The sequence below is a fragment of the Perognathus longimembris genome, chromosome 21, assembly GCF_023159225.1.
Source record: "Perognathus longimembris pacificus isolate PPM17 chromosome 21, ASM2315922v1, whole genome shotgun sequence".
Classification (NCBI taxonomy): domain Eukaryota; kingdom Metazoa; phylum Chordata; class Mammalia; order Rodentia; family Heteromyidae; genus Perognathus; species Perognathus longimembris.
This window is the reverse complement of record NC_063181.1, coordinates 1,182,350-1,195,917: the sequence shown is the minus strand read 5'-3', so window position 1 is coordinate 1,195,917 and position 13,568 is coordinate 1,182,350.

Below are 13,568 nucleotides of genomic sequence, written 5' to 3'. Positions count from 1 at the left end.
CCCCCACAGCGCTGTGTGTCGCACCCCTGGCCTCTGTCCCCCTGTGCACCGTGTGTCACACGCCTGGCCTCTGTCCCCCCTGCAGTGCTGTGTGTCGCACGCCTGGCCTCTGTCCCCCCTGCAGTGCTGTGTGTCGCACGCCTGGCCTCTGTCCCCCCCCGCGGCGCTGTGTGTCGCACCCCTGGCCTCTGTCCCCCTGTGCACTGTGTGTCGCACGCCTGGCCTCTGTCCCCCTGCAGGAATGTGTGTCACACGCCTGGCCTCTGTCCCCCCTGCAGGAATGTGTGTCGCACGCCTGGCCTCTGTCCCCCCTGCAGGAATGTGTGTCACACGCCTGGCCTCTGTCCCCCCATGGCACTGTGTGTCACACACCTGGCCTCTGTCCCCCCTGCAGGAATGTGTGTCGCACGCCTGGCCTCTGTCCCCCTGCAGGAATGTGTGTCGCACGCCTGGCCTCTGTCCCCCTGTGGCACTGTGTGTCACACGCCTGGCCTCTGTCCCCCTGCAGGAATGTGTGTCGCACGCCTGGCCTCTGTCCCCCTGTGGCACTGTGTGTCAAGGGCCTGGCCTCTGTCCCCCCGCGGTGCTGTGTGTCACACGCCTGGCCTCTGTCCCCCTGCAGGAATGTGTGTCGCACGCCTGGCCTCTGTCCCCTCTGCAGGAAGGTGTGTCACGGCGCTGCCTCTCACACCTGCACACCCATCGCGGAGACCATCTTTCTTTCTCAGTTTCTCTTTATTTTTTTGAAGGTCTGTGAACCTGACCACGGCTTTCTAAGTCCTGGAACCGTGACCGAACAGACCAGACTCCATGGGCCGCACCGCCCCCCCCCGGGGCCCCCGGCTGCCCGCTGCCTGGGTGAGCAGCTTTGCCCAGAGTTACGGGACAGCTGTGACCCTTTCATTGACGCAATGACACCCCTCGGCATGGCCGGTGCTGCCCGGAGCTTTGGAGCTCGGGCGTGTGGCTCCATGCGGGGGCCGGGGAGGTGGGTGCCCAGGTCCCCCGAGTTCTCAGAGACCGGAGGAGGCGAAGCCGTGACTCCAAACTCCCGAAACCTCCGAGGCGCGAGTCCCGGGAGTCCCGCGGAGCGCACGGGACACGCGCACAGGGTGGTAGCGGGAGCCGGCTTTGGAAATCGTGCGCCTGCGTTGGGAGGTGGGGTGCACGGAGGGAGGGAAGCCCAGGAAGGAGGCCGCTTCCGTGCTCTCTGGAGAGGGGAGAGACGGAGGTGGGAGTCAGGCTGTGTCAAGGGCGCGTTGTTCCGAGTGTGGGACCCTTCCAGAAGCGAGAGGAATTCACCTTGTCCCGCACGTGGACCTGGAGCGGGCACGGGACAATTGTGCGCCCCCGTGGAATAGGGTGCCCCTCTTTGTGGCAGCGTTGGAGACTCCGCCCACAGCAGGTCCCCCCGTGGGTGAGCACTGGCTCTCTGAGCCATGTCTCCAGCTGACCGCAGGAAGCCTCCACACACATGGTGGCCAGGTCGGACCTAATCAGGTGGTCACCGGCTCCATCTTCTCGGCTCTCCTCCCAGATCCTCCTCTGGCCGCTACCGAGACCCCTGTGGGCTGTGACCCCCTGAGAAGCGCCGCCCTGCACACCACTGCTTGTGACCTACATCTCACTGTGTAAAGTTTCGTTTTTCAAAGAATTTTCATGGGCCCGGGATCCAATTTCAATCTTGTTTATCTCTTGTCTTCAGTCCAGTTTTGCTCCTGCCGTCAAGGCCCAGTGTCTATGCGAGTGTTCTAGCGGCTGAAGCGTACTTCCAGGGTAAAGAATCAGGGAAAACGTGGGTCCACTTCTGCGATGTCCCTTCCTGCACCACAAGCTCTCTAACCATAGGGCCGAAAAGTCTTCCGTTCAGACATCCATTTATTCTTTCCAGCAGGACTGTGGTTTGAACCTGGGACTCTGTAGTCCCTGGACGGGTGCTACCCTGCTCGAGCCCCTCGGCCCGCCCTTTGTGGGGAGGCATTGGTGGTTCTCGAGAGAAGGCCTTGCTTTACGGGCAGCCTGGCCTGGACTGCCATCCTCCTGTTGGATAGACGCTGACCGCCTCAGGCAGCCATGGCTTGAGATGATCGGGCACCAAGAACTGGTTTGGTCTGTGTGTGTGTGGTGTGTGCGTGTGTTTGCCTGAGCTGCTCTTCAATCTCAGCCCCACCATCCGCCTCCCAAACAATGGCGATTAGAGGCAACCTTCCCCTTAAGGACTCTGTGTCTGGGTTTCTCGTGACCTGCTGAGTGGGGAGTATAGGAGGCGATGTGCCCGCCAGAGGGGCCGGCTTAGACCTCGGGGGTGGCCCTGACCAGCGTCTGGGAGGGAAGGACGGACCGGCGGAGGGGGAGTTACACAGAGCTCGGTGCTGCCGGCTCCCTGCCGCAGCGTCGCGTCCCTCGGAGCGCCCCGCCGGACCCGCGGGGGGGGGGGGGGGGTTGTCTGCGGACCTCAGCCCTCGGCAGCGTGTCGGGGAACACTCCCGGAGGCTGCGAGGCCCGCCGCAACGCTGAATTCCAGGACGTGTGTCGGGGAACACTCCCGGAGGCCGCGAGGCCCGCCGCAACGCTGAATTTCAGGCCCTGTGCGGGCAGCGGCGCGGAACCGCAGCACCGAGTCACGCGTTCCCCAAATCATGAGGCCGGCCGACGGAGACAAGCGGGGCGGGCTGTACCCGCACACGCCACACCACGGGAACGCCGTTCACCACGCGTTGACGGCGGTCACGGCTTCTCATCTTCCGGGGAGGACCGCTTTTCACTGTAGGTTTATCTCGCTCTGAACATGCGTCTAATTCTCCACGGTAGAATTACACAATTAAATTCACAGGAAATGGTTCAGCGGGTAAAATTTTACCTCCAAGAATTCTGCGGGTAATAATCATCAAATGTAATGCACACTAAAGTACATTATTTCATTATAGTATCCCGGAACTTCGAATCTTAAATAAACATGCGTACACAGCCTGCTATTAATTAAAAGTAGGCAGCCGACGTATTCCCTTTTAATTTCCATCGTAATTAACATTATTCAGAGAAGCTGTAGATGCGTCATAGGTGTTCAAGAAATAAGCTTTGGTTAATTATATTATTTTTACCAAAAGAGATGTGTCCTGGAGTTGCATTTAATACTAGATATTCTGGGTTACTTATTTCTAGTACACATCATCACTCAGTAATATTAAGAGCAACATTTTTAGGTGATTAAAGCACGTTCTTCGGATCAGGATTGTGTTTATTTTCCTTGTGGTTGATGACATTTCTCCACAGCCACTTAGATGAAGCACCAGAGCTATACTTTTCATTACAAAAAAGTGGGAGTATATTTCATATTCGGCAGGGAGAGACTATTATTTCCAGTGTGTGCACACAGACACATACTTCTTGACTCAATATGTGGAAAGGCCTTGTGCATACGTTCCTTATTCCTTCTCGAGGAGGTGAGAGGGGGTAAATCACAGTCACGTGGAACATACAAGCTTCTGTTCAGGTTAACCGCAGTTCAAATGGCTGCAATCATTTGTGAGTAAAACTCAGAATCTGTTTTGTAAAGAGCCTGGCAAATTTATGTGACTATAAAATTAGACACTTCGTGTGAATGGTAGCCAAACATGGTGTCCTCCTTCCTCAACCCAGCTACTCAAGAGGCTCAGGCTTAGAAGTGGACCCAGTTACAAAAGAAGTTCTGGAGGTTTCATCTCCACCAGTAAGCAGCGGGATGGGACAGGCACCCGCCACGCACCTGCTATTTCAGGGAGCATAAAAAGGCACAGGTTGTGTCCCAGGAATGCCCAGGAGAAAGGAGAGACCCTATTCAGGAAATTTAAAAAAGGCCTAGATTTCAAACCCCAGAATCACAAGAGAATAAAAGGAGTGTGCCTAGTAACACGACCACAAATAACTCTGGAAACAGGTAACCGTCTTAGGAAGAGTGGTGTCCTGTGGCCGTGGTAACGGATCACCAGAAACGTAGCAGCCCCAAGCCGTGTGATTCCTTCTCTTGTGGTTGTGGAAGGAGGGAACCGGGCCGTTCTCGCCGCGCTACAGTGAGGACGTAGACAAGGGCCCACGTGTGCCCTAACTCTCCCTCCTACACCGCATTCCCGGGGAGCACCCCGGAGCAGAAAGATCCAGACCACCCTGAGCGACGGAGACGGCGAGTTGGTCTTGCCCGCTGGCATCCAATCAACCGTGAGGGTGAGGACCTGGAACCCAGCGCGACCGCCGGCTCGGGTGAAGGACGGGGAGGCGGGAGCCAGGAGCTCGCGCAGAAGCGGGGCCAGGAGCTCAGCCGTCTCTGCAAGTCGCATCACCGTGATCCTACAGAGAGACCACACACACGCGCACGCGCGCACACGCACGCACACACACACGCACTGTGGAAGCTCTAGCCCACGGCAGCTGCGGGAAGCCTGGTCTTCCCGGCAGAACAGAGAGCCATCAGGGAAGGTCAACGCCTTCACCTTGAGAGCAGCCGTGGCTTCCCCCGCCGGGCCGGATCTGCGCAGGCTCCCCGGCCTCCGCCCGGGGCCAGCTGGACCCCACGCCGCCCACGTGGGCCTGGCCCGGCCCGCGCCCAGGCCTGCCACTCGCCCACTGTGTATCGATGTGCAGGCTGCTTTGCGTCCATCCTGCTCCGGGTTCATTGGACTGATGGTAGTGGCAGGTCTTTATTTTTATGGTAGTTGGGAAGATGGAGAGATCTATCTGAATGGTTTCTGTTTCTCTTCTCTTTTTCTAAGACGTTCATCTGTATTCCCAGGGGTGCCCCAAACCCACCCACCTGTTTTGCTCCGCTTCTTCGTACTGGATACGTTCTAGTGATCTGCCTTGAAGTTCGCGGAGTCAGTATTCTGCCCCTCTAACCTGGGGTCATCTAATACTAGTGAGTTTTGTTTTGTTTTGTTTTCAATTTCTGGGATTATGGATTTAACTTCTAGAGTACTGATTTTTTCCCAGAGTACTAGGTGTTAAGTCACATCTATTTCTTTTAATTAACTAAACTTAGTTCCTCTTAATTTTGAGATCATATTAACAATAGCTGCTCTGAAGTCAGTGTCTGTGAAATTAAACATCTGGGCCAAGCTGAAATCCATTTACTTGTCTTTCTACTGAGGAGTCTCTTTCTTAAAATATAAACCACATCAGCTGGGCATTGGAGGCTCACGCCTGTAACCTCGCTACACAGGAGGCTGAGATCTGAGGATCACAGTTCAAGGCCAGAACCAGGCAGTAAGTCAGTGAGACTCTTATCTCCAGTTAACCACCAGAAAACCAGAAGTGGCACTGTGGCTCAAGTGACACCGGGCTAGTCTGGAGCTGGAGAGCTCAGGGACAGCGCCCAGGCCCTGAGTTCAAGCCCCACATTATCCTTATCACCAGAGAGGTCCATTACCTGTCCTGCTCTCTGTCTATGGAGGTGTTTATTTCTCCTCAGCAAGTGAATCATACGGTATCTAGCCTCCAGCGTCTGGCTTTTTTCTCATGTTTCCAAAGTTTATTTATACAATAGCATGTAGCAGAATAGCATTTTGTCCTTAAGACTTAGCAATAGTCTATTGTGTATAAACTGGGTGGATTTGAACCTGGAATCTGAAGTCAAGGCCTGTGCTTGCTAGACTGATGGTCTACCCCTGGAGCCTCACCACTAGCTGCGACTTTCACAAGTCATTTTGGAGATGGAGTTTAGAGAATGTGGTGCCCAGCTGGCCTCCAACATGGTCCTGCAGCTCTCACGCACCCCACAGAGCTGGGATTACAGCCTCACGCGTTTCATTTGGCGATGGGAAGGAAGATGTCTGCCTTGGGGCCTCGTGATAGTTCCAGATGTACTCGTAGTAGAGCCGTTGCCTCATGAGCTGACTCTACGCCTGCTGAGAGACGGCCAGAAGGTTTGCCAGGGCAACGGTCGCGTGTCCCTTCCTCCCGAGACGCCTGGGGCTTTGCTCCCCTCTCTCTCTCGCTGCTCCATTGATGATGCTCAGCCTTGCATTTTTGCTTGCAGACATTCCCCCAGTGGTTTAGGAGGCTGCGCATCTTTTGTTGTGTTTCCCTAGCTGTCTGCAGTCTCTTCCTGTGGTTCCACACGGGTCAAAGCTGTTCCCGGTTCCAGCGGCCTCTCCGCCGCCCCTCCCACCGCCGGGGCCCGGCACCTGTCTCAGCGCGAACCGCTCTGGGTTCTGCTCTGCGGCCCAAAGTCTTCCCCGGGCACACGCATGCCGGGTGCCGCTGGAGCCGGGGCCCCCCCAGCCCTCTGCCGGGTGCCGCTGGAGCCGGGGCCCCCCCGGCCCTCTGCCGGGTGCCACTGGAGCCGGGGCCCCCCCAGCCCTCTGCCGGGTGCCGCTGGAGCCGGGGCCCCCCCAGCCCTCTGCCGGGTGCCGCTGGAGCCGGGGCCCCCCCAGCCCTCTGCCGGCTCCGCCTGGTGACCCCCCCCGGCCAGTGTTCACGCTTATTCTTGGGGACAGAAGAGAACTCCTCTCCCTTTCAGCTCCGCGGGGCCCCTCCTCAACCATTTGTTCACTGGACTTTAGTGACCTTAAGTAAAATTTCTAATCATGCTTAGGATTAGATAATAGCAATACTTCACGCTGGGGAGATTTGGCGTTTGCTTCAGGAACGGAGCGGGGAGGCTGGGTTTCCAGGGCTTGGGAGGCTGTGGCCTGCAGTTCCAGACGTCCTCGGCAGAGTCGCGACAGGGACGGGCGGAGACCCTGCGTGGGCCCTGTGCGTGGGGACCGCGGGGAGGGGGGGAGGGGGGCGCGGGGAACCCTCTGACTGATGACAAGCCCCGAGCGCTCTGATGGCTGAGAAACCGCGTCACACAGACCAAGTCATTCATTGATTCAAGTGCCACGAGCCCCGCGAGAAGCGAGGCCTCTTATGTGAGCTGGGCCCCCAAGTTCCCGGAACTATTTAGTCCGACGCCTTTGCTGCCGGACGGACGGAGCTCACGGGGCTCTGGCTGGCCCAGGGGCAGCCGGGAGGCGGCAGGGGTCGCTGAGCCAGAGCCTCAAGGGAGCCCTGGGGTGCCACCGTCACTGCGACGCTGTTCTCTGAGTACCAGAGTGAGAGCCCCAGCGGAGGAAGGGACTGCGTTCTGACACGTGGTTTCTGGAACATCAGCAGCCCGCACGTCCACCGTGCCGTCGGCTACCGGTGAACCGACGGCATCGCGGAAGGGACGAATGCGATGGGCCCCTGTGTGTGCCAGCGGCCGGAGCCGCGGCCGCGGGAGGCGTGGCCTGGGAAAACGTGCAATGCCACACTCGTGAGACGCAGGCCAACGGGAAGCCGAGAACGCGGGAGGCCCGGGGCGCGCGCTCCTCGCCCCCAGCCCGGCGCCCTTCCCACCCGGGAGACTCGAAACAGAGCGGAGGTCAGCCCTGAGCGCACAGAGCCCGGGCCGTGGTGCCCAGTCGCGGTGGGAGGACGCGGGCGCAGAGCCCGGGCCGTGGTGCCCAGTCGCGGTGTGGAGACGCGGGTGCAGAGCCCGGGCCGTGGTGCCCAGTCCCGGTGTGGAGACGCGGGCGCAGAGCCCGGGCCGTGGTGCCCAGTCCCGGTGGGAGGACGCGGGCGCAGAGCCCGGGCCGTGGGGCCCAGTCCTGGTGTGGAGACGCGGGCGCAGAGCCCGGGCCGTGGTGCCCAGTCCTGGTGTGGAGACGCGGGCGCAGAGCCCGGGCCGTGGTGCCCAGCCCCCGGTGTGGAGACGCGGGCGCAGAGCCCGGGCCGTGGTGCCCAGTCGCGGTGTGGAGACGCGGGCGCAGAGCCCGGGCCGTGGTGCCCAGTCCCGGTGTGGAGACGCGGCGCAGAGCCCGGGCCGTGGTGCCCAGTCGCGGTGTGGAGACGCGGGCGCAGAGCCCGGGCCGTGGTGCCCAGTCCCGGTGTGGAGACGCGGGCGCAGAGCCCGGGCCGTGGTGCCCAGTCGCGGTGTGGAGACGCGGGCGCAGAGCCCGGGCCGTGGTGCCCAGCCCCCGGTGTGGAGACGCGGGCGCAGAGCCACACCTTGGCCCCCTCTGGGCCTTGGGCGCGCGGTCTGCCTCCCAGTCGGGCCCTGGGCTGCGGAGCTGTCCGTCCCGAGGGGTGCTGAGCAGCGACGGGCGCAGTCCCCACGCTGAACCCCGAGAGCCAAACACGGTCTCGGGAACACGTTTGCCTCTCCGTGTGCACCGAACTTGATTTATTGCCGTCCTAGAGAGCGAGGAGCCGTGTTTGGATCGATAGCGAGTATGGCGCTCGACACTGACAAATGGACCTGCCAAGCCTGACCCGATGGAGTTTTCTTCTCCAAACTGTATTGTAAATATAAAACAGCTCTGCACTTCCTGGGGACAGAATTTAATCAGCAGAATAATGGCCAAGCTGGAAGAATCTGTCTTGTCTGTTTCTCCTTTAAAGCTCCAGTCTGGCAAATGACAAAGCCAGATGCGTCCCCAGATTAACTGTGAACCCCACAAAACAGCACGGCCTGTGCCCACCGCCGCCGGGGCTGCCCCTCGGGGTTCTCCCCGCCCCGTGGCCCGCGTGGGCCATGCCCCATTCTCGTCAGCATGGTCACATCGGGCGAGGGTAATCCGTCTTCATTTGGCAGGACTAGTATCTTACAAGTATTTCTCCATCACAAAAGTATTCAACTCCCCCATATATCCGTGTAATGTGCGAGGGAAGAGCTCAGTGGACGTTTAAAAACTCTCGCCAGGCTCTCGGAATGTCACCCGCCCCACGCCAGTGCCCCAGCTGAAATGCGGGGTCCTCTGGCCCGGCCCCCCCCCGCCCCCCGCCTCGCTTGTGGGTCAGCATAGGAAAGTGCTCGTGAGACCTTCACCTTTCTTGGATCCGCCTGTCACGTCCCAGTGCCCCAAAGCAGGTCTGCACATGGGGTGGTTCAGTCCGGGGTGGAGACGTAGCCACGCTAGCAGCTGACAAGGGTGGTGACCCGTGTCTTACTTGTTCTCAACAACGAGGAACCGCAACAGGCCCATAGCAGCAAGCACCTTCTCCAGGCCAGAGGCGTGCGGGCCCTGGGCTTGTGCTGGGGACCGGGCCTGGGGGCCTGGGCCAGGCAGACCTGGGCTTTGGCCTGGTTCTGAGAGCATCTGGGCATGAGCAGACAGGGAAATGGTTAGCACAAGTGGACGGGGAACCAGTCAGGAGAACGTGTATCTCGTCTCTAGTGTGTCTTCAGCCCGCGTGGACGGGGAAATGGTCAGGACGACGCGTATCACGGCTCTGTTGCGTCAGGAGGACCAGCTTCCTGCCCTCGCCATGGCTTTGGGGTGGGTGGGAGACTACAGTCAATCCCGAGAGGCTCTCACAGAGTGCCAGCCCCTGCTTGCCGTGCGCGTAGAGCCCCGCGTGTCCAGCCAGCTCCAGCCGGCTGGGGGGCTCCCTGAGGGCGGCAGGAGGAAGAAGCCGGCAGGTGAACTCCATCCACAGACCCTGGAGGGGCCGGTGACGCCAGCCACTGCGGCTCCACAGCGACGGGCCGCCATTGTGCCACCGAAGTCACACACTCTTTATCCACCTTCACCATTCGCTCAGCCTCCCAATAGCTGCTGCCATTATTATTGAGCCTTAAAAAAAAAACCCTATCGGTTAGGGGTTCTTTTGCGTGTGTGTGACTCTTTCTGCTAATACGCCTGCAACTCACTTCTAGGTTGAAAACATGTTGGAGTTTTTAGCTGCATTTGAAATCTCTTGTTCTAGCTTTGGAAACAGCAGCCAAACCTCCGAGCAGCTGTGCCTTTGGGGTCCAAGATCAGCCTGTCTCTTGCCATCATGACCTTCAGGAACGCATGAGCGTTCACAGGCTCACGTGACGTCTGTAGCCTTGGGATTGCAAATCCCAAAACACCAAATCCCAACCTCACACAAAGGCCTCATCAACTGCAAATTTTCAGTGTAAAAACCAAACGTCATTACGCACAAGGAGATGACATGGCTCTGAGGTCTCCTCTCCGTGAGGTGGCCCCAGAGTGCATTGAACACACCAGGTCTCTAGGCGGCTCACGGTGGCTACCGCCGTGCTGGTCCCGCGAGGTGTTCGGGAAACTGAGGCAGGAGACAGAGGGCTTTGGTGGGAGGTGGTGATGCGGAAACGCCTTCTGCCAAGTGTGGTTCTCAAACGTCTGGCGGCAGCAGCAGGATGGCTAGCAGGCTGCTCACAGGGTGAGCCCCACCTCCAGGATTTCTGTGGTCTGGGATGGGCCGGGGAATCTGCATTTTTAACAAGCGCCCAGGTGATACTGAGGCTGCTGATTCCAGGCCCCGGCTCTCTTCCACGCTTCAGAACAAAAGGGGCAGGATGAGGCACAAGACCAGACTCGGAGCAAACGCAAGCTGTGCTTTACACAGCGCGGCGGAGACGGAACTGTGCAACTTCGTGGGCTTGAACGCAGGGCCTGGGCTCTGTCCCGGAGGAGTTTTGCTCCAGGCTAAGCGCTCTACCCCGAGAGCCACAGCCCCACCTCTGGGAAGGAACCGCTCTCTAGATTTAAAAAACCTGCTTTGAGTGGTGACTGACTTCATTGCTGTCTACAGCTGTAACCAGGTGAGGTTTGTCCACTTCATTTGTTACATGTACTGAAAAGCCTTCAGAATGGCTGCGTGCTCTCCGGAAGCAGGGGGCCGCAGGCTGACTGTGCGGCTCTGTGGTCTCGGGCGTCAGTACCAGGGCTCCTCCTGAACGAACGCAGGGAATCCTGAAGATACAGATGGAAAGGAAATAATAAGACGAAGGACCACAGGGAGAACTGAAACCCTTAACCCAGAATAGACATCATCCCCCATATATGCACACGCACGCGTGTACACACACGCGCGCGCCCACGCACATGCACACACATTGGATGTGTAAATTAACTCAATTTTGCTAATGACTTAAGAACGTATATACATCCCCAAAATACTGCTGTGTACATCTTAAACAAATAGAGATTTTAATGATCAATCATGTCTCCATGAAGCTGGAAAGAATCAAACAAGAATCTCTCATCGTTGGTGTAAAACAGGACGCATGGTCCACAATGTGTAGGACACTGTGTTGCTCATTTCTAAAAGGATGACAACAAATTCAGCAGAGACCTAGGAGAAGGTCCTGGGGATGTGGGCGGATTTCAACATCAGCAGATTTCCATCAACATCAATTTTAAGCGATATCATCATTTGATGTCCCACTGGAAAACAAGATCAGAAAAGAACAATGCTAATTGCAACGTCAGTCTTTTCAATTACCATGCAAACCCCATCAGTCAACATCAGACTTGTTAAAAATGTGAAAACAGCAACCCATTAACAGAATACATGAAACCCCGTACCCTTCCATTCTCTTTATATGCACTGAATTTTATATTACCCATTTGAAATAATTTATTAGAGCAATTTGAGTATTAGTCTCTACATAATGATGGAATTTTACCTGATGAATTTGTATTTCATGGGTTAAAAGCCTGTTGGACTTCTAGCACAGAAACCATCTTACACTCTGTCCACAAACTGCAGAAAAGCAAACATAAGGAAAGAAAATTAAACTCCCAAAGTGCTGAAGCTTCAAAAGCACCAACGATATTGCATTTATCACTGCAGGCCAGGAGACCGGCTCGCCTTGGGCGACTGCCCGGAAGGAAGACAGTAAGGCATTATGCGAATTAACGGAGACCCTGGATTCGTTACTTCATGGAGTCTCATTCCCATGAAAGCATTTTGGAAGGAAAGAGTAACGATATTCATTCTGAGGTGAAATGAACATAAAGATAAGGAAAAGGAAAGGACACTGGTTCTTCTGTGTGATTGTAGAGAATGTGAAGTTTATTTGTGTAAGTCTACTGCAAAATAATAGTGCCGCGCCTTCAGGTTTTGAACAAAGATAATAATAGATAGTAGATGTGGCCCATTTGCAATGTGTCGTAAGCTATTTCAGCTTCTTCCTCATATTAGCTGATGACTGAGGATTCTGAATGTGTAAACAAATTGCTTCTCTGTTCATTTTCCTGCAAAGCCACAATCTAATTAGCTAATTAGGAATAAATGAAAATTTCTAGACCTGAAATGGAAATCTGACACGTGATTCTAGCTGAGTGTTCTAAATGACATTGCGTAGAAGTCACTGCCTTAAAAATGTTATTTTGCTGTTCAAGTGGAGAATTTCCATTATTCATCACTTGACCTTTTCATTTCATCGTGCTCATTAGCTGTACAATTTAATTGTGCATAAAACTCTAATTGATGATATTAAAGATGGCCAAATGGCTCCATCATTCAGTATAAAAAATATAATTATTATGTGGATTTGTTGTGCTTGGTACAAGATAAAGAATCCTTTTTCATATGCTGTGTGCATTTTGCTCCTGAAAAAGTAGATCTAGAGTCATTAAATGAGTTGTACATTAAGACTCAGTCTTGTGCCTGCCATCCAATTAACCTATTAGTTAAATCTATGTTTTCTCCAGAGCCTGCCTGCACACTCCAATGCCTTCCGATGTTCTGGCTATATTTTCACAAACATAAAATACTTGATAGATTTGCCTTTCTGTTATCAATACCTGTGGCTCTTTGTCACATGTCAGTGGAAGGAAAGTTTGTTTTAGGAAACTAAGAATTAGCTCTTCATAGTCGTTTGGATGCCATGCTATTCATTCCCTTTATTATAGAGTTTGCATATCATCAGGAAAAATTTCATCCATGACATATTTACAGGTAAAATATGTGGTGACTGTTAAATGAATATGGCAAACTAAACTAAGGCCTATCACGCAAAACCAGGCTCACTGTAACCAACCCATGCTTTCGATGCTCACTGGCAGCCTAAGTCTCTAGTTCTACTAAGATTCAAGAATACAAACTCTTTGGGAGTTGTGTGCTCTAGAGTTTAATATCAGTGGGTTTTTTTTAAAGGTTTGATCCATAGCCCACATATATATGTATATATATATAATTATATATACATATATGTATATGCATACATATAAATTATATATATGCATATAAATTATATACATATATAATTTTAGCTCTATATAACAAAACTATATTATAATTTTTCTTTCTTTAAGTATGTATATCTATTATACATGTATTTGTGTCTACATATATGACATTACATGATACCTACATACATGCATATATATGTATGTGTAATATGTGTGTAACATGATAAACTCTAGACATTCAATATATTCCAAGTGAACAACTGAACATATATCCTGTCTGTACTATATATCTCTTTGTTTATGTAGCAAGAAAAATGCCCATAACAATGTTTATATACCTTTGAGTCAATATTGGTTTTGAAAAAAAATTAAAAAAGATTAATATCAAAAAAATTCAAAGCTGAAATTCCACAGTAGAATGTTCTAGAAAAGCTGACCAATGCAAATGATTAGTTTAGGAAATGTCTAATTGGGCAAACACCTAAAATATGAACCAGTTAATAGTCCAGAACCTGTATAATTGTCTATTTCAGCTTAAGACCAATTAGCTATGGATAATTTAACAATAGCTGTTACCATATGTACAATTTCAAATTAGATAGAGAGATACACTACCATATCATTTTGTGGATGATTTTCCTT